General features: G+C 45.4%; 1 protein-coding gene across 2 annotated transcripts in view; it reads right to left on the bottom strand.

Moving 5' to 3' along the window:
- raraa (retinoic acid receptor, alpha a) overlaps positions 1–18,364 on the bottom strand; it is a 151,843-nt gene extending 133,479 nt beyond the window's left edge. The window contains exons 1-2 of one of the 2 annotated variants that reach the window (XM_078290622.1): positions 18,182–18,364; positions 796–865 (exon numbers count right to left, since the gene is read on the bottom strand). The gene's annotated coding sequence lies outside the window, so the exon portion shown is untranslated. The remainder of the gene's footprint in view (positions 1–795; positions 866–18,181) is intronic. The other variant, XM_071926696.2, reaches the window with a different exon arrangement.
- Between the last annotated feature and the right edge of the window lie 3,325 nt (positions 18,365–21,689).

Below are 21,689 nucleotides of genomic sequence, written 5' to 3'. Positions count from 1 at the left end.
CTGTCCATTGGTTGGCTGAGAGGGAAAAAAACAACCTACTTGGCCTCTCCTCTTTCAGTGTACCCATGACTTCCTAGAAATCAGCAGCTGTAGTCATTATTTTGGCTCAATTAGATGAAATAGGATGAAATGGAAGGAAATGAATGAATGTTATGTGATTGTTGTTGCTGCTGCCACAATGTTTGCAGTCTATTAGGCTGCGGAATCAGACCCAATAAAAGTCAATTTCCGTTGTGTATAAATGTGATGACCTGTCCCTGAGCGCGATCTCGCCAAGTTCTTCAGGCCGGTCCCTGATGATAAATGGCTGTTTTTGCCTGGTCTTTATCGCTTTAACATGACAGAGCAAATCTCAATGCTGGCAGCTCCAGCTCTGATGCAAGAGACCCAGGATTAGACTTGATCCTTACTCCTGGCAGCGCGCAGGCCACAAGATACTGCCTGTAAACAGTGCAGAGAGTATGTATGTGTGTGTGTAGGTGTGGCCGTGTGTGAAAATGGTTTGAAAAGACATCTAGCAAGGGCAACAATAGTGACCAAAACGTGACCTTCAAAATGACAGTGAAAGGTAGCAGATATGACACAGGGGAAATACAGACAACGGGCTCAACGCTGTGCTAAACTTCCAAAAGAACAACCACAGAAACCAATGAGGCAAACAGAAAGGCACGCGATGAGGAACAATCCTATTGCCCAGAGAGCAAGCTGCCGTTTGGTACCCACAAGACACAAGTGTGGAGTGTGGAGAACTCCAATTACCCAGAGTTTTGACAGGAGCGACAAATTCGGGCTTACCCCAAAAACGTCAATCTCCCCGTCCTTGGCCGAGGAAATCTCCCCTTCAATCGATTGCAGCTCCTAAGCTCTGAGGAGAGAGAGGAAGAGAGAGAGAGAGAGAGAGAAAGATATTTGAAACTAAGAGCTTTGTGGTCCTTATCCACGTGCTGCAGACTCAGTGGCTCTGTAGCCTCGCTGCCACAGCAGTGGCAACTGCTTCACTACATTCTTACTCTCTTTTTCCTTCTTTCACTCTCGCTCTCTTGGTAATCCCCCCGCCCCTTCCAATAGATTGGACTTTCTCACTCGCTATATTTTTGCCCCAGACATCATGTGAAAAGTGGAGTAAAACAGTGCTTTTGTGGTGTGTGAATTACCTAAGGCCTAGGGAGGCACAGTAGCGCTCATGGCCACAACTCAATTACAGCAATGTGAATCAGGTGGCAGCCTGAAATCCCCTCAGCCTGGTGCACAAAGGGGGACACAGAGGCGCCTTCATTGCCAAGATGGAGACAAATCTAAAGTGGCGTGTCATCTTGTCATCGAAAGATAGCTAGGCCAACGCCGCACAGATGAATGCCCGCCTCAGACATGGACCTCACGACACTGGTTTGGAGCCAGTGTGTGTGTGTGTGTGTGTGTGTGTGTGTGTGTGTGTGTGTGTGTGTGTGTGTGTGTGTACGTGTAGACGCACAATGCCGTTTTGTTTATGCATGTTGCTAAACATCATCAATGTTTACTAACATGTCCGTTTGCAGATTCAAATTGAAACAGTCAGATGGCAATTAGGAACCCTGATAAAGCTACATTTGTGAGGCAGAAAGCATGGAAAATGTTTTGCGGGATTGTTTTTGCCAAAAACAACATGGTGAAAATTACAGGCTGGTGGTCTGCAAGGAACATGCTAAAAGACACTTTGCTGGATTTCACTGATTCAAGAGAAATGCCAAACTGCATAATCATGGTCAACAATTTTTGAATGGAAAATTGGCTTGTGTCAAAAGCACTCTTTAAGTGAGTTTCTCCTGTCTTCTCTTTGAGGAGAAAACAGCGGCTAGCTCTTTTTAGCGTGCGCTGGCTATCTCTCCAGCCCCCGTAAAATAAAGTACTGTGGACCAGGCCAGGGTTTTCCAAAAGCATGTTCAAGGGAAACCAATGACATTTAAAATTGTGGTCTGTTTTGGTCTATTTCACTTCACTAGGCACTCGTCACAGCGGGGAAGAAAGTTTCTATACTTCAGTCAACCAAGAAAACAGCAAGTTATGTCAGGACAGAGCCTTCCTGACAGCCATGGCGAAGGTTGCTTTTTGAAATGGGCATGATACCCCTCAGAAAAATCCCCTCCCTCAAGGCTAATGTGGCCTTGGTGCTGTTCTCCAAGCAGCAAATGGATTTCACACTAATTTGTCTTCACAAGGTCCTGAGGTAACTCACACGACACAGAGATATAAATACAACATTTTTCTAAAAATAACGCATTCATCATCGCTCACAAAGACTGGCTTCATTTGCACTTCGCACACTGTTTGTCTACTTCTTCCAACTGGCCACTGTACAAAGCCAGGTTCTATGCTACTGAAACATTTCATCCATGAATACAGGAGGAGGCTAAATAAGAATCACACAAGCAAATACTGAATTAGATTATCCACATTCACCTACAGTTTCTGCAAGATGAGTGCAATATGTTCTGCTATGGTTTTTGTGCTAGCAAATGTTGCTCACATGCATCGGATGCAACCTGTGGTGTTCTTGCTAATTGTGTGTGTGACAAAAGGATGAGAGAGAGGGAGAGCCAACTGCAGTGCCAAGTGGTGCCTGTGCAAATTTGGATATTTGGGTAAAAATGCACAACAACTGTACATTAAAGACACATTAAGCACAATCTTTACTGTCCCACACCACAAAATGGAATAAAGTTGGGTAAACAGAATGCACACACAGCAAGGTGCAGACCTGAACTAACTGAAAACATCAGTCGCACAATTCTTCTCTGTTTTAGCTTTGTGCTTTAATCTATCTACGGGGGTTTGAATGGGTTTTTGATCAATACCAATGACTCAACGATTTCTTCACCAGGCGCTGACGTTTCTGGCTTCAGAAACTCACTCTCTGGCCCATACTCATGCATTTAAAGTCACATTTTCCGTACGCTGTGCCAGAGACCTGTCGATGTTGTTGCAATTCCTCGGTCTCCGATAGAGGTCGATAAAAGTCACTTAATTAATTAATGCCCCTTTAATTATTGGTTACAATCACTGCACCTTTAAACAGGACTATAAATCCGTCAAAACATCAGATAATTTCAGATGTGAAGCGTGGCCCTGCATCAGATTGTGCTGGTCTTCTTGTTGATTTCCATTAAATGAGAGGATAGCTCTGCTGCCCTGCTTAGCATGTGAACAATTCTAATGGAAACTAATGTGCGGCAACTAGCTGCAAGCCAACCGGCCTGTAAGATGATCTTGGGACTAAGATGCTTTTGGTAACTCCAGTTGAGGACACAGCGTTAATGTGTCAGCCTCTTGGTCTGCATGCTGCTCCCTCTGGTATCCATTCCAACCTGACAATCAGCCAATCAGCCGCCCCGCGCCCCGCGCCCAGGCCCTGCATGACCCCTGACCTCACGTCCTGTCTCACTGCGCGCCTCACTTCCTGTTTGTGGATCTGGATGGTGTCTAAGTTAGTTATCCTCATCCAAAACAGTCTCAGCTGTGACTGTGTGCGTGAGTGTGAATGTGAGTGAGTGTGTGTGTGTGTGTGTGTGTGAGTGTGAATGTGAGTGAGTGTGTGTGTCTGTGTGTGTGTGCGTATGTTTGATGTGCATGCGCATCAACTTTCACTTGTAATAGCTGGCCTTTTACTGTTCCACTAGACCAATCACAGCTTCATTTAGAGGAAGAACAGGCTGGATGAGATGGGGAGACGGTATGTGTGTGTGCATGTGTGTGTGTGTGTGTTTGTGTGTACACATGTGCGAGACTGGGAGTCTATACATTGATGAGAGTGGACAGGAGTAGCCTGGGGTAATCACGTCTTTATCCTTGCTGATGGGAGAACGCAGCTCACTGCAGACACTCACCTTTAACACACACACACACACACACACACACACACACACACACACACGGAGAAGGGGCCCTCACAGCTGGAGCCCGGCCAGACAAGTCCATCTGCTTTTCAAATGGAACCCGATACACGGCGACCCGATGCACCGCGCCTCGAAGGCCTCGATTGCCAAGGGACCGTGATCTCGCTGAGAGTTTGAAACGATAACACAGCAGGGTCTCCCGATCCCCGATGCGGCGCCCGGCACCGGCACCTGCGCCGGGGGTTTGGGTTTTTCAAGCGCTGATGGATAAAGGGGTTTGATGGGAGGGGCGGTCCAACTCTCAAGTGAAATCAGTCATCCGCTCCGAGACACTTCGCTAACTCGCTGTGACAGCACCTCCCCTCCGCTGCCGTTCGATACGAAAAGTGTAAATAAACGACTGCAGGGGAAGGCGGCGCGGGGACGACCAGCCGTCTCCAGGCGTGGGGTCATTTGGAAATGGCAGCCCCGCGGCGAGAGTCATGAGCTCGCATTAAAACAGACACAATGTGTTGTTTTAACTCACTTGGTTCTATAAGATTTTGCCAGCTGCTCACGCACACACACACACACACACTATACACCCCTCCCCACGAGGCGCTGGCTCTCAGCGGTGGAAACCCCCTTCAGTCACACATAGATCACACAACCTCTCTTGACATCGGAGGACAGCGCTCCCAATGGAAAAAGATGCAGATTCACACACGCTGAGTACAGGCCAAGGCTCCAGACTGCCATTGTCCTTCAGAGTCATCCAAACAAAACAATGGAGAGGGTCACGCAAGGCCCCCTGTGGAATGGTAAATAACCAGAGAGAGAGGCAGAGGGAGTGTGAGAGAGACTAATCCACTGTGACAATGTTATGTGGAACGCTAAGTACAAAATACGATCATCTTGGGGCAGGTGAATTCCACTGATGTCCAATCATTCAAGAAGAATCCAGCAGTGTTTGAATGGAAAATGTGTCAGCTACATGACGTACTGAGCAAAAAAGCCACATGTAAAGAAAGTATGTAAATTATTTCACCGCTGGGTATTGGGATTTATAGTTACGAACACATGGTAATAACCCATCCACTCGACTTTCAGTTTTATAGCAAGATTTTATGCTCCGTCATAGAATAATAGCACTTTACATCCCATACAGTGCATGAGACACAGATCTTTTTATGTGTAAAATCATCTTGTATGATAGGCTGGTATTGCCATTTGTCAAAGCCGCGCACAGGCAAAAAAAAAAGGGGGCAAAATACAAACAATACAGAAGGCTTAGTTTGTGGTGATGTTAATCATTCATTAGTGCTGAGTGACCCTTATTATAAAACCATCTTTGTTGTCATTACTCATTTGGCATAAAACGCTAGCCTGTTAATTCAGAGTCGGGATGTTGACAATAGGTGGTCTACAAAGGGCTTGGAAGGGACAGTGCCCCCCCCCCCACTCCTCCTCAGCCTTTCATATGCTAATAGGGAGAACTGTTTTGGGTTTACTGGCCTGGTTGGAAATGATTTAGGGCGACACCGGTGCTCCGAGCCTTTATGTTCGGGCCCGGCCGCGGGGGCTCATATATCACCCCGATCATTAATCAATTAGCGTCTCCTAGCCACCTGTCGGACACATCGCCACACAAAACATTCCTGCCCTTGGGCTGTTGCTAGACGATGATCATCAGTAGCACCGCCATTACCGCCATTACCTACCCACCCCTCCATCCCACCATCCCACCATCACCCCCCCCCCCCCCCCGCCTCCCCCCAGGGATCTGCCCATGGTAATACCCTGATGGATTACATAATCACACCCAAACACTGCCCGCAACGACAAGGGCTCCTCTCCAAGAGAAGCAAATCTGGGTGGAAACTGCCGTGGTGGTTTTTTATGAGCCGCCCCCCCACCCCCCTCCCCACACACACTCAATTGAGCAGCGAGTTTTAAACATGCATTTGCCCTCCGCTGTCACATACAGAAAAGAGCAGGCAGAGAGGAATTGATGCCGACCTCGAAGGGGAATCAATAAGCTGACGGCTATTCAAAAGTGCTGAATGCACACCAACACTGTGCTGTCCCCCATTGTTTTAAATGCGACTGCCTGCAGCGGGGTATTGATGGTTGTTTTGTATTGATGACGTGTCAGAGCGGCCAAACACATCTGAGACGGAAAGGGCCAAACTATCAGGGTCTCAGTGACTTTAGAATAAGTCAGGCCTTCCAGAAAAGTGCTTTTGTTTAGACTAGATGAACTTACTGCTGACTTGCAGTAAGTCAGCCAGAAACTAGACTCCTGAGCACACACACACACACACACACACACACACACAGACAGAGGCACTGCGCGCACACATTTCAGTTAGATCACAAACGCTCAGGATCTATGTTTCTGAGTGTTGGGGAAAACTCAACGAGAGAGAGAGAGAGAGAGAGAGAGGTGAAAAAAGTCCTCTTCAATTTTTCATGATCCGTGGCATTCGAAAAACTTCATCGGGCTTTGTGATCTGGAAGTGCTGGGGCCACTCGAGACACTGTGGGGTGTAGGCGGGGGGATTGAGAAACTCCTCAAAGACTTCCGCTTAACAAATGCCTTTTGCCCAACCACCGCAAAGACAGTTTTTTTTTCTGGAGATTTTTATGTAAATTCTTACTCTCATGCAAAGGCCCTCACCGCCACTAGACAATCTCTTTTTCACAGCCTTGCTTTCCTGACAATGCCCCCCCCCCCCCCCCCCCCCCCTCCTCCTCCTCCTCCCCCTCCCCCCACCCAACCCCCCTCAAAACCCAGCACCCTTCACATTTTTCACACTTTTTTGTTATTTGGAACTAATTCTTAAAAGCAGCTGAAAAGATAAGTGGCACTAAAATTAGAGTCTAATCCGCCAACCCTCAATGTGAGGACATGGAGAAAGTAGATTTGTCAAGCCTTGATTTAGCAGTATTCTTTCATTATAAAAGTAGCACTCTTCACGCGGCTTAGCTGTACGAAATGGCTCAATCAGTCTCATGTGGAACATTCAAGTGGGAAGGGAGGCGAGGATGGAGTAAGGGCCTATCTGTGGACCCAGGCAAAACCAACTTGGCACCATGCTAGTGTCATTATTCTGTTGTCGGCATTGTTGTTCCCCCACCTGTGCTGCACTCTTCAACTGTGAGTGTTCCCCCCTTGAAACTGACACTCGCCATCCACTTCCAAAGACTTCACACAGGAGAGCTGTTTGGCTGGGGATTGCAGAAAATCTGGGCCACTGTGCTGGGTGTGTAAATTGTGTAGCGCTGGGCTGGGCACTGGAGGACGGGAGTTTTTTTTATTACATTTATTTATTTATTTTAAATCCGCCCGGCTCAGGCAAGGAGCCAGCCACCGACATTATCAGGTGGATTTTCGAAAGAACAAAAGCTCCTATGCGATTCTTTACACTGCTGGTGGAAAAAAAAAAAAAGCGGAACAGAAACACCATCCAACACAGCTATTCTGTGTGTGTGTGTGTGTGTGTGTGACTGTACACACACACACACACACCCCTCTGTCCTCGGTATTTCATCCAAATTCATTTCTTTCAAAAGATTATTTCCCCGATAATCTCACAGCTTCCCTCATTTACTTATCTCCTCAGTAAGATCCTAAAAAAAAAACAGAGAGTCTGTGATATTAGAAGTGCAAAGGTTGAAACCAAAGCTGAGGGAAGACGGAGAGGAGGGCATATCTGTTCTGGCTCACTGTATCTAATCACATTCACAACACAAAGTTATTGTAGAGGCTACAAGGCCAAATAACAGATATTTTTGGAGAGATAAATCTAGAAGAGGGAAAAAATCTCACACTTGACTGCAAACAAGGCAAGTCCACAGTTAGGCTTGGCTGGTATCTGCTGGTAGACGACCAGTGTTAAAACTAAAACTAAAATAGCTGTGCAGATTGTTGCCTGTGCAGGATAAAGGCTATCCACAGGGTACAGAGCCAGAGAGAAGACAGCAGGGAGGAGGAGGGGGAAGGGTGACGGGGCAAAGGTTTGACCTCTTGGGGTCAATAGGTGATTAGTAACATTTATCATACCTACGCTAGCTGCAAAATGAGAAGACAGGCAGGTTTTCTCTGAAGAATTCAGCCGCATTTCGACGTCAAAGTCCAATGCTAAATGAAGGCCGGGACCACTACTGGCAACCAGATGCCCCGTGTTTATGACAGAGACAAATATTGGAATCCCTAAGTGGAAAAACATGCCATGCTGGCACAGAGCGGCGGCAATGAAACATTGCGTCAGTTTGACAATTTAATGAGCATGGCCTGGATCAGATCAGAAGTTTAAATACCTGCCAATGCCAATATAAAAGCTTGTATTTCATGCTTCATGAGAGAGGCTTAAAATTAAATTTCATTCGATAGGAAAACAATGGCTGGGGGATGAAGGGGTTGCGGTTGTGGTTGAGGGGGAGGCGAGCTGCGCTGCCTCAGTCCTGATGAAAGCCATGCAAGGTATCTGAACATAGGCAATCCATGGAGAGCCACAGCCCAGCCACACTGACATTCACATGGAGGAAATGACAAAGAAGTGATTGAGTGTGAGAACTAGATTTGGCACGGGCTTATCAGAAAACACCCCACCCCCAGCAGGCTGTCCCACAGTGGCTCTCTGAAGAAGCTCGGCAGCTTGGCATTGTGTCGGTGCTGTGGACAAGTGGACCAGAGTCAGAGTGGGTATTCTGGGCCAGAAGCCAACCGAGAATGAACGCACGCTGTTGTGCGGCATGGGGCACACAACACAAGGACGATTACAAGAGGACACGCTCACGCAGGACACATCCATCAAAGTGAAGATGGACTTAATTTGACAAATAAAACAAACATAGCCTTCATTATAGCCATTTCATAACTTATGCATGGGCAGAAATTCCACACTGATGATAACAGTTACGAAACGGACAAACGAAACACGCGATCGCAGAGATTCCACACCTCCGACCTTGTTCGACACACGGAGAAGATAAACAGTTTTCAGTGGCAAGTACAAGCCGTCGACGAAGCCAGAGCTCTTTCTCCAAGGTCACTGCATCTCAGCTACGAATACTGTAGTTGTTTGTTATTCTCCAAGAACTGGTTTTCCAAGACTAGTACTGTGTACAGAACAATATTGAATAAAGGAGTCTAAATGACCCAAACACAGGACTTTGCAATCTAAACACATTAAATGAATAATAAGATTGTCACGTTTTACATCATAGGGCTCTAATTGCTATGCACTGTAAATACAACTGGGTAATTTAGCAGTATTGAACAGATCAATCAGTTCGCCGCCTTGAAATGATGGTTGGGGTTTAGGGATAGTGTTGCTGTTGTAACTACGGTGACGGAGAGTGTAAATGCTTGTTGCGCCATACTTGGAAGTACTTGCATAGTAATATGCCCTCTGCAGAAAAGTGCTTCGGCCCTCTCCATCATCTCTGTTTATGAGCTCTAGAACAAGGCAATCTTTGAGCAGAATCGAGTCCTTATCACTCTTACAGTCCTTGAGTGAGGCAAAAATGCGGCTGTTGACATAGGAGGCCAGTGTTTGCTGCAGGGACTTATGTAAGCTACTGGAAATATGTCACAAGTTAGCAGTACGGGCCACTCAAGATAAGTTTCCTTGGTACTTTCGCAATTCCATAATACTCTGAATTGTGTGTGTTCTTATTTGTATTAACCAACCACATTCTGTTGTGCTTGCATTTTTCCCCCACCCAGCTTTGTTTTACAAAATATCAATGAAAAAACTAATATCAATATAGAACTAATTAGTATTAATGTGCATGCCTATCGATTTAAGTAGGCAATTAGTAATAACACTTTTATAGGTGCACTCGTATTGATGTATAAGTTTTCCAACAGGACGGCCAGATGTAGCCCCCATTGATTCTCTCTTTGATTTTTTCACAACAAAAACACTGCTTGTAGGTGCAGCAAGCTAGAACAGTGGACAAAACCCAGCCAAAAGGTGGCTTGGCAGAGGGCAGCAAGCTGGGGAGGCAGTGGCTTAGAAAACTAGGAGTGGCTGATGTGTACAAATGGGAGGTTCTGTGGAAATCACCCTGGAACACGGAGCAGAGAAGCCTCTTGGAACACAGTCAACACATTTCACACACGCAGGGCCTGGAAACAACACGCTTGGGGCTTCCACCTTCATTTAGATGAAAATGGACCTCCTCGAGAGGAAATAAAGCCATTTTTAACTCCCCCTCTCGCTACGACTCGGCCTCCCGTAATGTGCCCAGTCAATGGACTGTGGGTCTATTCAACTGCAGGCAGCCCACAGCACAGCCATAAATAATGTAGGGCAGCTCACATGAAACCCTAATCACCATTGTGCTGTCACCCAACAGAGAAGATTGCTTGTTTAATTTACTGCGCCGCATCTGTCTCAGTTCTGCCCAATTTAGTTTCACAATTTCAATGGGCGAGTACTCCAGGTATTTATCAATATGCTTTTCTCCCAATGCCATGAATCAATAAGAATGTAATGTTCATGTATCTCAGTATGTGTGTGTGTGTGTGTGTGTGTGTGTGTGGGTGTGTGACGGGTGGTAGCGTGCATGTGTGCCATGAAGAAGACAACAAGAAAGCCACAGCTTGTGAAACAACAAAGGCTGGCTGAGAAGAAGCCATCAACACTCAATAACCGGAGCTCATTATTGGCCATATACAATGTAGTTCATTACATTACTATTCCATTAGCATGCAGACATTTGCATATTCCCGTCACCTCTTTACAGAGGCTGTTGATCATAAATGGCAGCCATATGCTGCCTGGTGCGCCATATTACAGAATTATTACTGCGACACAAAAAGCCAAGAAAAATGGAAATTATGTTGACATGAAATGAAGTACAAAACCAATCAAAGGATCCGCCGCCATTGGTAGTGTCTCACTGTCTCACTGACTGAATGACTATCATTTACATCCACCGGTTATGCTTTCAGCATGACAAACATCTGCCAGGCGAGACGTTTTTTTAGGTGCTTTTCTGAGACCGTTTCCTCACGAGTTATTCTCCTGCATGCAGTTCCTTCATGTGTAAGATACAAACACAGTAATAATTTCTGTAGCTTTTGTAGGAGAGAAGACATGAAACATTGAGACGTGAGACATGAAACATGTATATTTGCACAGTGTAAACCTGCACAAAGCTACATGATACGTGCTTGGCCCATATCGTCCTTTGCTGCGGTCTCTCGGGGGTCATTTTGGCTCAACTTCCCCTCCTCCGGCTGAAAGCGCTGGAATCCCATCGTCTAACAGGCTCTGTGCTGCAGCATTTTAGCATGACAGTGATTCGGCGCGATGGCTCTTCACTGGGCCTGGCTGCGCTGCGGTGACAGCCCGTGGAGACAGAATAAGTAGCAGCGGCTCACTAGCTAAATAGACTTGGCTGGCACAAGCTAGCCGAGCAGAGTGGTGTGATAACGATGCTATGAGCTGAGCCACTTACTAGCAGCTAGCTGTTAGAGCTAGCAGCAGCAGCGGCAGCCAGAGTGGTATCATCTTTGTTCAGGACCATTATCTCTCCAGCGTGGTGTTCACTTCACACTGATAAATGTGGCCCGGCAACTCGAGCTAATGTGCAGGAAGCTGCAACCACAGCAGCAGGGTAACACACCATCAAGTTGCCTCGTACGCCCACACAGGAGGCACGATGGAGAGGGTTAGTTCTCTTGAAAGATGCTTTGGTTTGTGCAGTACTCTAGACTGGATCGGTCACTGTACAGGAGCCTTGTGCGATGTTCCCTAAAGCCCGGAGGTCGTGAAAAGTTTTGGAGCTGTCAAGTGTCTTAAATGAGGAACATGAGGCGCGGTCTGATGAAGAGCAGCACACTCGAAACACAACCACAGCACTGTTAATACATTCATTTTGCATCGGGAGCTATCCAGTGTGCAGATTCTATTCTTTTGTTCTACTTGTTTATTCTCAATACAGCACCTGAAGTGACTTTTTTGTTGGATGTGTGTGGTTTTTTTTCTATTGTCCAAGTGTCTTAAGTGACCCAAAAGTAAAACCGAGATCCAAAACTTAGGCTATACCACTGTAAAACATAGAGTAAAACATAAAAATACATGATTTGCTAATACTAGCCCACTGATTCTCCCTCATGCATAACTGGCCATTGGCACACACTTGACATTGAATAGTATTGGCATTTTCTAGGAGCTTGGTTAGCCAGACATCTGTGCTAGTGACAGGCGCTATCAGGCTAGCTGTCTGGCTCGTGGCAGCAGAGGGTTAACTTGGCGGCTCGGCTGTACAGTGCAGCTCTAAAAGGAATATTAACAGCATGTCCCTCGGTGCTGACTGAGAGAGCACCAGGAAAAAAGGAGGAGGGGAGAGAGAGAGAGAGAAAGAGAGAGAGGGAGGAAAGGCAAGGAGCAAAGGGGTGGGTGTGCGAATCCGATTTCCAATGACAATGTGCTCAAGATCACTGTTTCAGTGGAAGAACATATCATCTGTCAAAGTTAATGGCGGTGTCCCGGGGAAAATGAAGGAAAATAGAATGGAGACCATTCATTAAGGAGGTGGGGGGAGGTGGGGGGGTGGGGAGGGGTCGAAGCCGCCGGTCTGCTCCGCTGTCTCCCCGGGAAAATAAATATATACACAGCCATTATTTATTTGTGCATTTCCGAGGTGGCAGTTCAGTCACGATCATGGGCTAGTTCTCATGCTACAGAGATAATATTAGCGCAGTTGCCTGGAGAGGAATCTGTGGGCTGGAGCAGAGAGCCATCGCTGGGAATGAAGAGGTCGGCCTGGCTGCCTGGTAGGACGGCTGGCAGCCTAGCTAGCAGGCCCGGCCAGCCTGTCTCTTACTTAGAGCTGTGGATGTACTCAGTGGAAGCAATTGATACCATTGTTTTATGGAGAGGAGGGTGGAGGGGGATTAAGAGCCAACAATAGGGCTCTTTCAGTGGAAATGTCAGCCGTCAAGCTGGGGGACTGTCCGACTGGGCAGAGACGCTTTCGTAAAAGCCAAGGTACAAAATGAGTGTGGAAAATAGTATGAAACCCTGTGACAAGGAGGGCAATGAAACTCTATGACAAGGGGAAGAATATTCACACGCCAAATGGTAGAAATGCAATCTCAAACATGTGACAACTGGCTCTGAGAAACTTTAGCACTTGGATACTGTGAAGCCATGCCCAATAGTAAACACAAAACATTCAATTCATTATTGTTTTGCCTGGTCTTAGAGATCTTAATCCCTTAATCTAAAAAGACAGTAAAAGAGCTCTACAGATAAATCTGTCAATGATTTCAAGGTCTACCAAAACAATTTGTAGCTTGAGACACTTTCCAAATCAATAACCAGGATAATGGGCTATATGGGTCTTTAGCTCAGCCTCATTAGGAAAAAAGGAGACAAACGTGACCTGATTCTTCAGGCAAATTAACACAGAGGGACCTAAAATATCACAACTGATGATCCATTCTGGGACATTTTATCATGAGACTATACAACGGAGAGATACAAAGTTCTTTTTCTCAGCGCTTTGATAACCCTGCTGGCCTTGGACCTCTTTGAAATTCACACTCTGAGCGTTCGAGGTGAATTTAAACAGTAACTTCAAGTGAGGTACCCTGCCACTTTAAGACTGGGATGAAACCGAGTTATTCTACCACTCTGACCTAATTGCTCTCTCGCTCTCCCGACGTGAACATGGGGAGCTGTGCACTCTGACACGTAAAGATTATTTAATACCATCAAAGCCATAAAAAGAGGAATAAAAGGAGGCGGCGTGAAAGAGGGGAAGAGTTAACCCTCGCGCGGCCGGTAGGCGCAGGGCTGGGTGGAGGGCGGTGGAAGGGGAATCAGTATGCGGGAGCAGGCCCGTCTAACTGCCGTCGGCCGGCGCGAGCGGAGCTCCCATATTCCAACATCACAGGGGCTCCGCTCCCCCTCCCAAAAATCCCACTCGGCTTCGGCTACACTCTCCTGGTATCGGCTCCCACCCTCCTTCTCTCCCGCTTTTCCCACACTCGCCCCATTCCCTAAGGCAATGGCTACGTCACTGGGCACCACAGCCAAACCACTGTAATATCCCAATTTATTTCTACTTATTCTGACAGAGTCTGGGGCTGTTTAATTTAGGTCAAGGCTAGTTTTATTAGTGTAAAGCTACACTATTTAGTTCCACCGGACTCCATTTGTAGCTTCAATATAAAGTAACTGCTTCTCTATTTCGCCAAAAATATTATAGTGTAATTCCTAAGACATGATCTATTCTGAATGGCAACATCAGCAAATTGGAAGACTAACGACCACACATCAAAACAAATTCTACATACCTGCTCACTTGTTTTTTTTATTATAGCGAATGAAACTCCTATTCTGCAGTGTGGTTTTCGCTTTAAGCACCGCTTCCTACTCCAGACACACAGCTACTAGCAGTCGAAGTGTGACAGGGCGTGGGTGGGACTGGGTAGAGGTGTTTACCGTTAAGCAAGCGCTGGGTGACATCTCCGGGGTGCCCTGCCATTGTGGGGAGCATGTCTCATCTGTCAGCGCCTGATGAGTTTGCGCTGCACAGCCTCAGCCTCGTTGAGTCAGACGGGCTCGTCAACAACAGAGGAGCAGGCCGCTGTGGTGGGGCTGTGGAGACCACTACGGGCCTCCAGAAACCAAACATCTGACACACTGAGGTCTTCTTCGGTGGAAGCTAGATCTGGTGCCAAATTTAGCCATGAGCGGATCTCTAACATCTCGCGTGCAAACACTTCCTCCTCCCTTTGAATGAGTCAACGCTCATTTGCTAGAGCTGCAGCTTCACCTCCTACTATTGCTGGTTAGTGTGCTATTTGTGGAAGATGCTATCTCATAACCTAGATCAAAATGATTTGCATGATTCAACAACATAGTGACCTACTGAGTTGTAGGGGCTGACACAATCTATAGCTCCTGATAGTAATACAAGGAAAGATAACATGTACTAGCAAATTAACATGTTATGCAATATGAGAACGGGTCACTCAAAATGTCAAAACTCAATATTTTAAAAAGTCCATTCCGGTTTAATACCATCATTTCATAGTTAAGTAAAAGGAAACATAATTTAGAGGAATCTATTGAATGCGTTCGTAAAACCGCTCATGGGAATTATTAGTTACACAATAGCAGAGCAGAAATCAGCGGGCAGGTGAAACAGTCCAATATCCTGCACAAAAAGGTCTCTTAATGAGAACAATCTCACCATCCTCCAGTAACTTAATCGCTTTTCATCTGGCAAAGCCATTTGTTCCACAAGTGGTGAGCAAAGGAGAAAAATGCCAGCCTGTGTGAAGAAACAAAACTGAGGCAGGAGCTATTGACTCATACTACTGTGATTTTTAAGAGCAAAGAAAAAATCCTTTCCAGTGTCATTCACTCTTGACTTTACGATCTGCAGAGGAAGGAGGGGGACATGGTGTGTATGAGTGTGTGTGTGTGTGTGTGTGGGGTAAAGCGGTGCGCCATCGCCTCCGTTATGATGACATATTTAGTGCCATGTGAAACTGCGGCGTGTGAGGCCTCTAACTGGCATCACTCACGCGAGGGGGGAACCAACTTCCCGTTGACGCTTGTCAAACTCTTACCCCGTGCAAATAAAAAGGTCTCTTTTTTTTTTTTTTACCGCTCACATGATACTTTTGTGTTCCAACAAACAACTCCAGTACTGTGCGGTGTTATGAATCCACCAATCCAAATATACATTGTAGTATCAGGCTCTTCAATTTTAAAAAATATATACGGCTGTAAGCCAATGACAACAATTCAAAATCCACAGGAAATTTTCATTTCTGCTCTATGGGGATGCAGCCAGAGAACAGCATGTGACTAGAGTTGCCGACAACAATGATGTTACAATGTTTTGGAGGACATCATTCCTTCATACCTCCCTCAATCTATCTGCCTATTCTCAGCAGCAACAGTTAGCATATTAGATTTACTTACTAATGCCAATTTCATAGCACAGACTTCACCAAATCTCAGATCTTGCTCTTGAGACACAAAGGACACTAACCCATTACCTTTCAGCTTTCAGCGGTGAGGTGAACAAATCCCTAACAGCGGCTCAGATATCATGAGACGGCTAGACAGCAGATTTAATAAATGCAATTTATCATGGCAAGAAAAGCAGGTTGTTGGTTTGTACACATTGATACTAGGGATGCGCCAAAACAGTTGGCTAGTTGTTTGTGAGAATGTGTGTTGACGTTTTTAATTATTATTTTGATTATTATCATTATTATTATTATTATTATTATTATTATTATTATCATCATTATTGTACTTTAATTTTTTGCATGTTTTGCATTTCAGCCTTATTGTTTCTGAGGTCTATTTGTAGGCCATTACTGTCTTTTGGAGAAATATATGTTGAAAAATATTTTTAATATTTTAAAAATATTAGTCTTGCACTAAGCTTTTTCCATCTTTCAAAAATTATATTTAATTGTCTTTGTTTTTTAAATTGATATTTCCTATTCCTATGACAAAATAAATTTTCATGAGTCAAAACGGACAGTTCATGCTTGTTTTTTATGGTTAATATTAGTTAATAGTTATTTTTTGAAGTTATTTTGCCCAATAAGCTTATGTTGAATTTTGTGTACACCAACTACTGTTTAGTCAGAAAACCCACCGACTAGTCAACCATGAAAAAAACAGAATTAAGCACATCTCTAATTGGTATCTCTAAGGGTTACTATAAAAAATAAAAAAAAGTCTACCATATTTGAAGGTTTGGTGGTCGGTTAGTTGAGTTGCAGTTTGCTCAGGCCGTCCCAGTTATGGCCACGGCACAACATTTAACTGTGAATCACACCAAGAGGAGAGGTGACAGGGTGGGAAAATCCTCAGACACACCAAATTTCCCACTCAGCGACTAAGCCTCTAATGCATCTTGCTCTGAATGTCACAGCTTTTCGGGAGGAAAGGGCATCTTCTTCCCCCAGCCCCACCCCACAAAAACAGACAGTCTGCAGTACACTGGTATCATTCAGTAACTAGTATCATAAAGTATCATTCAACACACCACGCTATGCCAAATGCATGACCTAGCTCTTTTAAACTGTACAGAGCAAAGAAAGCACACATTCAGAAAGTAATAATCACAGCCTTAATGATAACGTGACAGTCCAAATTAAAGTATGTTTTACAAATTGATAGTAAAGTGGTTGCTGGCTAATAAACAGAAGGGAATGAGCACCCTAATGTGTGGTTTTACAAGATAACATTTTACGAGATAACATAGCAGGTTTGCGATGCTGCAGGGTATGTAACTAAAGTGTTAGAACACAGTCATGCCATTTAATTTGCTGAGATGCAGGCACCTCAAATTGCCACATTATCTTGACAGGGGTTAATCAAGGGTGTTAACAAATTAGGGGAGATATCTGTCAGCATGCAGTGGGACTTCAGTTTTGATTTTTGTCATTCCTGCCATAGAAGAAGACAGGGTGTCCTGGGTCATGAAGTTTACAGTTCTAATACTAGAGCACATCAAAGGAATGCGGGGCTGTGGTTGATCCTCAGTATGGTATGCCTATTCATCAATTTACATACTGAGGAGAGGAAGTGGGCTCCTGATATCATCGGTAACAAAAAGCAAACTACACTATTCACTAGAGCAAAGTTCACCTCAGCCTTCACCAGCCCGCAGCAAACCAATTTGCCCCAAAATTTGCAAATGCACAATGTCAAAAAAAGGATAGATTGTTCCACATTCCATTGTCCTGACGTTGCAACAACAAAAACTAGCTCTCGCCGGGGAAGGTGCAGACACTCTGACAGACAAGATTACAGGTTTTTAACTTCAGATAACGGCACAATCCCACAGTGGCACGCTAGATGGTTAGTTGGGCTGCTTTGCTAATCGACTCAAGGAAACTGTCAGCGCTGAAATATGTCCAAGTGTCTTTTTTAACAAGCTACACTGAGCAGCAGCGAAGCATTAGCTTGCATGCTAGCTGGCTAACAGACATCATGTCCACTGAATATAATGCAGCCTGCGCTCGGATGCCTACAGTGTTTCTGTTCGATAATGCAAGCGGACGCTGTGGCTGAAGTGGCCATGATTTAGCAAGTTGATAGGAGTTTCGGACTCCAGTTATTCAACCCATTTCTGACAATGAACGGCATCGAAACCTGTCACACTCGTGCACATCATACCCATGGCCATGCATGACGCATTTAAAATGCTTTAGGTGAAAGGGCTACAATGTTACGGGCTGCCCAGTTCGCCTTCTATCCAAAGTGTGACCTGAACGCATGCTGTCAAATGTTGACAAGCTGTCAATGACAAGTGGATCATTATACCTGGGACCTGTTGACTCCTCCTCCCGGTCCCCTCGGGCTGCTGGTGGAAGTTCAGTCGCGCAGCTGTATTTCTTTGCGGCGGTACTCTTTTCAAAGTTGTTTACCGGCTCTAAAATGTCTAAACTGTGGATACTGCGAGTGCTGAGCGAAATTAACCCCCGGAAAATCGTCGGTAAGAGGCGGCGAACGGCTCTCAGTGAGCAGACAAGTTGGGCACAGCGTTCGCAAAGGCAACCATTGCAGTCACGTTCTCTGGCTGTGAAATCCAACACCAGCTCTGACCCCGCCCCTTTCCTTTTATGGGAGCTGGTGCTCAAGTGGATGTCCTGTTAACTCCAGATGTGCTCACTGCTCTTCTCAAGTGATGTGATGCAAGAAGAAAATCCACAGTCCAGTTGTATAAAAAAAAAAAAAAAATCCAAAGTAGGTTTCACCCCTAAACTTTTCCCTAATAGCTGTCTTTTCCTTGTCTGAGATGCATAAAACTCCCTTTTCTATCCTTATCTTGCAGCCAAGGAAACTTCCTTATCATAATATTATCTTTATGTTGCATAAAGCAACTTAAGAGTACTGCCTTTCCTTTAATATTAAAGTAGCTTTTATTGTGTCTCCAGATTGTGTGGTTATGTAATTGGAGATATTTAACTTGAGATAGAAAAGATATTTAATGCAACCAAGCACAGGTTTGCAATGGAGAGCGGAGCCAGCAAAAGCAAAAATGCAGCAAAATGTAATGTATACCAAGATTTATGCAAGCTTCACAATTTATGTAATGTTGACAAAATTCAGATGAAAATACATTAACCTTTGCAATGAAAAACAGATAATATCTAAAAGTAATAACATCAAGTAATAAGATCATGCATTCGTTACACAACCATGGAAATAAATATGCAGAGATAAGAACTCATAGGCTACAAATTAACTTGTATTCAGCTATTTTTATACTGGCTTAATGGCTTCATCCCAAAACCAAATGTTTCAGCAGCACAGTTCTGCGTATGCTTGAGGCTTCACAGCAAGACCCCAGAGAAAGTCCAGTTCCCTGTCTGTTTTGACATGATATTCCTCCTCCCCTAAGTGGTAGAAAAGCCATAATTGAATTTTCCAGTACATAGGATATAATGTAACTATCTCTTGTGCTATTTTGGGAAAGCACTTATGCAGAAAACCTAGTTTGACATTGAGGTTATCAAGTTGGCACCTCCCATCACAGATGCTTCCTTAAATTTAGCCCACAATACCCCCAGAATCACCTACATGCACAAACCCTGTACATACACATAGGGGCTTACCTACTGTAGTTCACAGCTTTACACACAATAATTTCTAATCTCACTATTGGTTTCAACAACAGTAAAAGCAACGGGTGACCCTTCTGGCGTGAAATGGCTTGTTAGAAGTCCAGAAACTGAATTGTATCAATAAAAAGTAAGCTTAATTACACAATAATACCAAGAGATGAGAAGAGTTTATGACTGTCTACTCCAGCTATACCAACACATGTTATTGATTATTACATATGGTGTATTGAGAGTCAGCTGAGTGTTAGTTTTGTGTGTATGTGCACATGTGTAAGTGTGTTTGTGCATGTGTGTGTTCGCACAGGTGTGTATCGTAAGTTCAAAAGAGTGTGTGCATGTTTGCGTGCAGAGGGAGTTCTTGCACCGAGGAAAGCACCGATTTTCTGCCGTCTCTCAGGTCTGAACGCGACACTCGATAGCTTTCCGCCCCAGAAAGCAAAGTTCTGCGCGAGGTGGTGGTGGATGTGAAACCCCGTGTCCCATGCGATCGGACAAAAGGCCACAAGACAGCCGGTGACATATTTTGCCTCTCTGTTGCTTCTCTTCTTTTCCTGGGAGCATTGACACAGCTACAGAGAGCGAGAGCGAGAGCGAGAGAGAGTCCTCCTTGTCTCCCCTGCTGCCTTTGAGGCTTTTTTATACAAAGCTGTGAGTGGCACTAAGCTGTGTCAATTGTCACACATCACCACACAAGTGAGGAATGCAGTGCTGGGGCGGTGTTACATGGGACAGAGAGGCATGCGAGCAACCGAGGACTGAGGGAGTCCGCAAATGCTAAAAGTATGTTCTGGTGGAAGTGGCTGCTGTCATAACACAATGGTTGAAGAGTCTGAGCTGTCTCATTTCACAGCCCTCTGACAGGTGGAATTGGGCCCGGCGTCCATGTGTACAGTGTATGTTCATGCAGACCGGACGGGCTAGCCTTCATTCACTCAACTGCAGTGTGGGGATTTGTATTGGCAAAGGCCAGCATTTTGTTTCCTCTACATATCTCTAGGTTGGCTAGCAAAGCCTCTGGGGTCCCCTTAGCCCAGCTGCATCCTCCACTTGTAGCCAGGTTTACACTTGGAAGTCACAGGAGTTGAATCTTAATGGGTCTCGAGTCTGGTATAGCTCCCTTCTATTCTGAGATACAGATGTAGACCGTATTTAAGCATGTACTGTACAGCCACAGGGACATGTCAGGCATAGTGAAAAGCCGTGTGATGCATGTTCCAGTTAGTGCTTTACATAGCCCCCCGTATGCAAGCAAAAAACTCCGAATGTCAAGCATGACACGGTGACTTGTAAGGCACATGCATTAGCTTTGTGTAAGGGAACTGTGCAGTGATTTACAGAAAGAGAAAATCAAGACTTGGACATGCTTCGTAGATCCAAGTCTGCTAAGACTGCCTTCTCCGTTTTCGAGACTTGGAAGGAGCGAGAGTGACAGGACTGCCAGAAAAGCCTGACAGTGTTATGTAGGATTAAGCACAGCATGCATACAGCATATACGATGACTGTATTTGCTTTGGGTCGGTATCACGTTTTCTGCTGACTAGTGGCGTTCCGTTTCTACCGGGGTGACTAGTTAGGATAGCCAGATCTATTACTCAATTCAGACGTTGTAAACACTCTTCCTCTCAGCATGAATAATGAGGCTCTTTAAGAAACACGACATTCAATGCACCCAGAGGCTTCGCGGTGCTATCTTGATCCTGGAATTCCCTCCTATAAAAAACCATAACATAAAGTAGTTCCTGCGAATGGTTAATGTTATAGGACAGTAGTGGAGCGGTCCCCCCAAAGTGTCTCTCGTGTTTCAGTTTACAAGACACCTGGCGAGCCCCCTAGCAGGTGTTCGCTTCGAATCCGCCTCCACCTCTGGCAGATCCTGTAAACGCCGGCTGCCTATTTACTGTCCAGCCTGAAACTCCAGAGCTATTTCCAGAGTGCTGTAACATTAGCCAGCCTGATCAATGCTTTCGCCCCCAGCATGGGGCCACATGCCACATGTCACAGCCTCATAGACAGAGAGAAGGAGTGGGAGGCAGAGAGAGAGAGAGAGAAAGAGAGAGAGAGAGGCCCCTCCTCTGCATGGAGTGTCACCCACGCCCAAGAGAAACATTTCCAGTCCCCCAAATGTCAGTGGACAAATACAGTGGGGCGGCTCACGCACCGGGGCAACATGAGATCCCCTGGGCCTGACGTCAAAAAGGCCAGCA

Source organism: Centroberyx gerrardi, chromosome 20, assembly GCF_048128805.1.
Source record: "Centroberyx gerrardi isolate f3 chromosome 20, fCenGer3.hap1.cur.20231027, whole genome shotgun sequence".
NCBI lineage: Eukaryota > Metazoa > Chordata > Actinopteri > Beryciformes > Berycidae > Centroberyx > Centroberyx gerrardi.
This window is presented reverse-complemented; position numbering and strand designations above follow the sequence as displayed.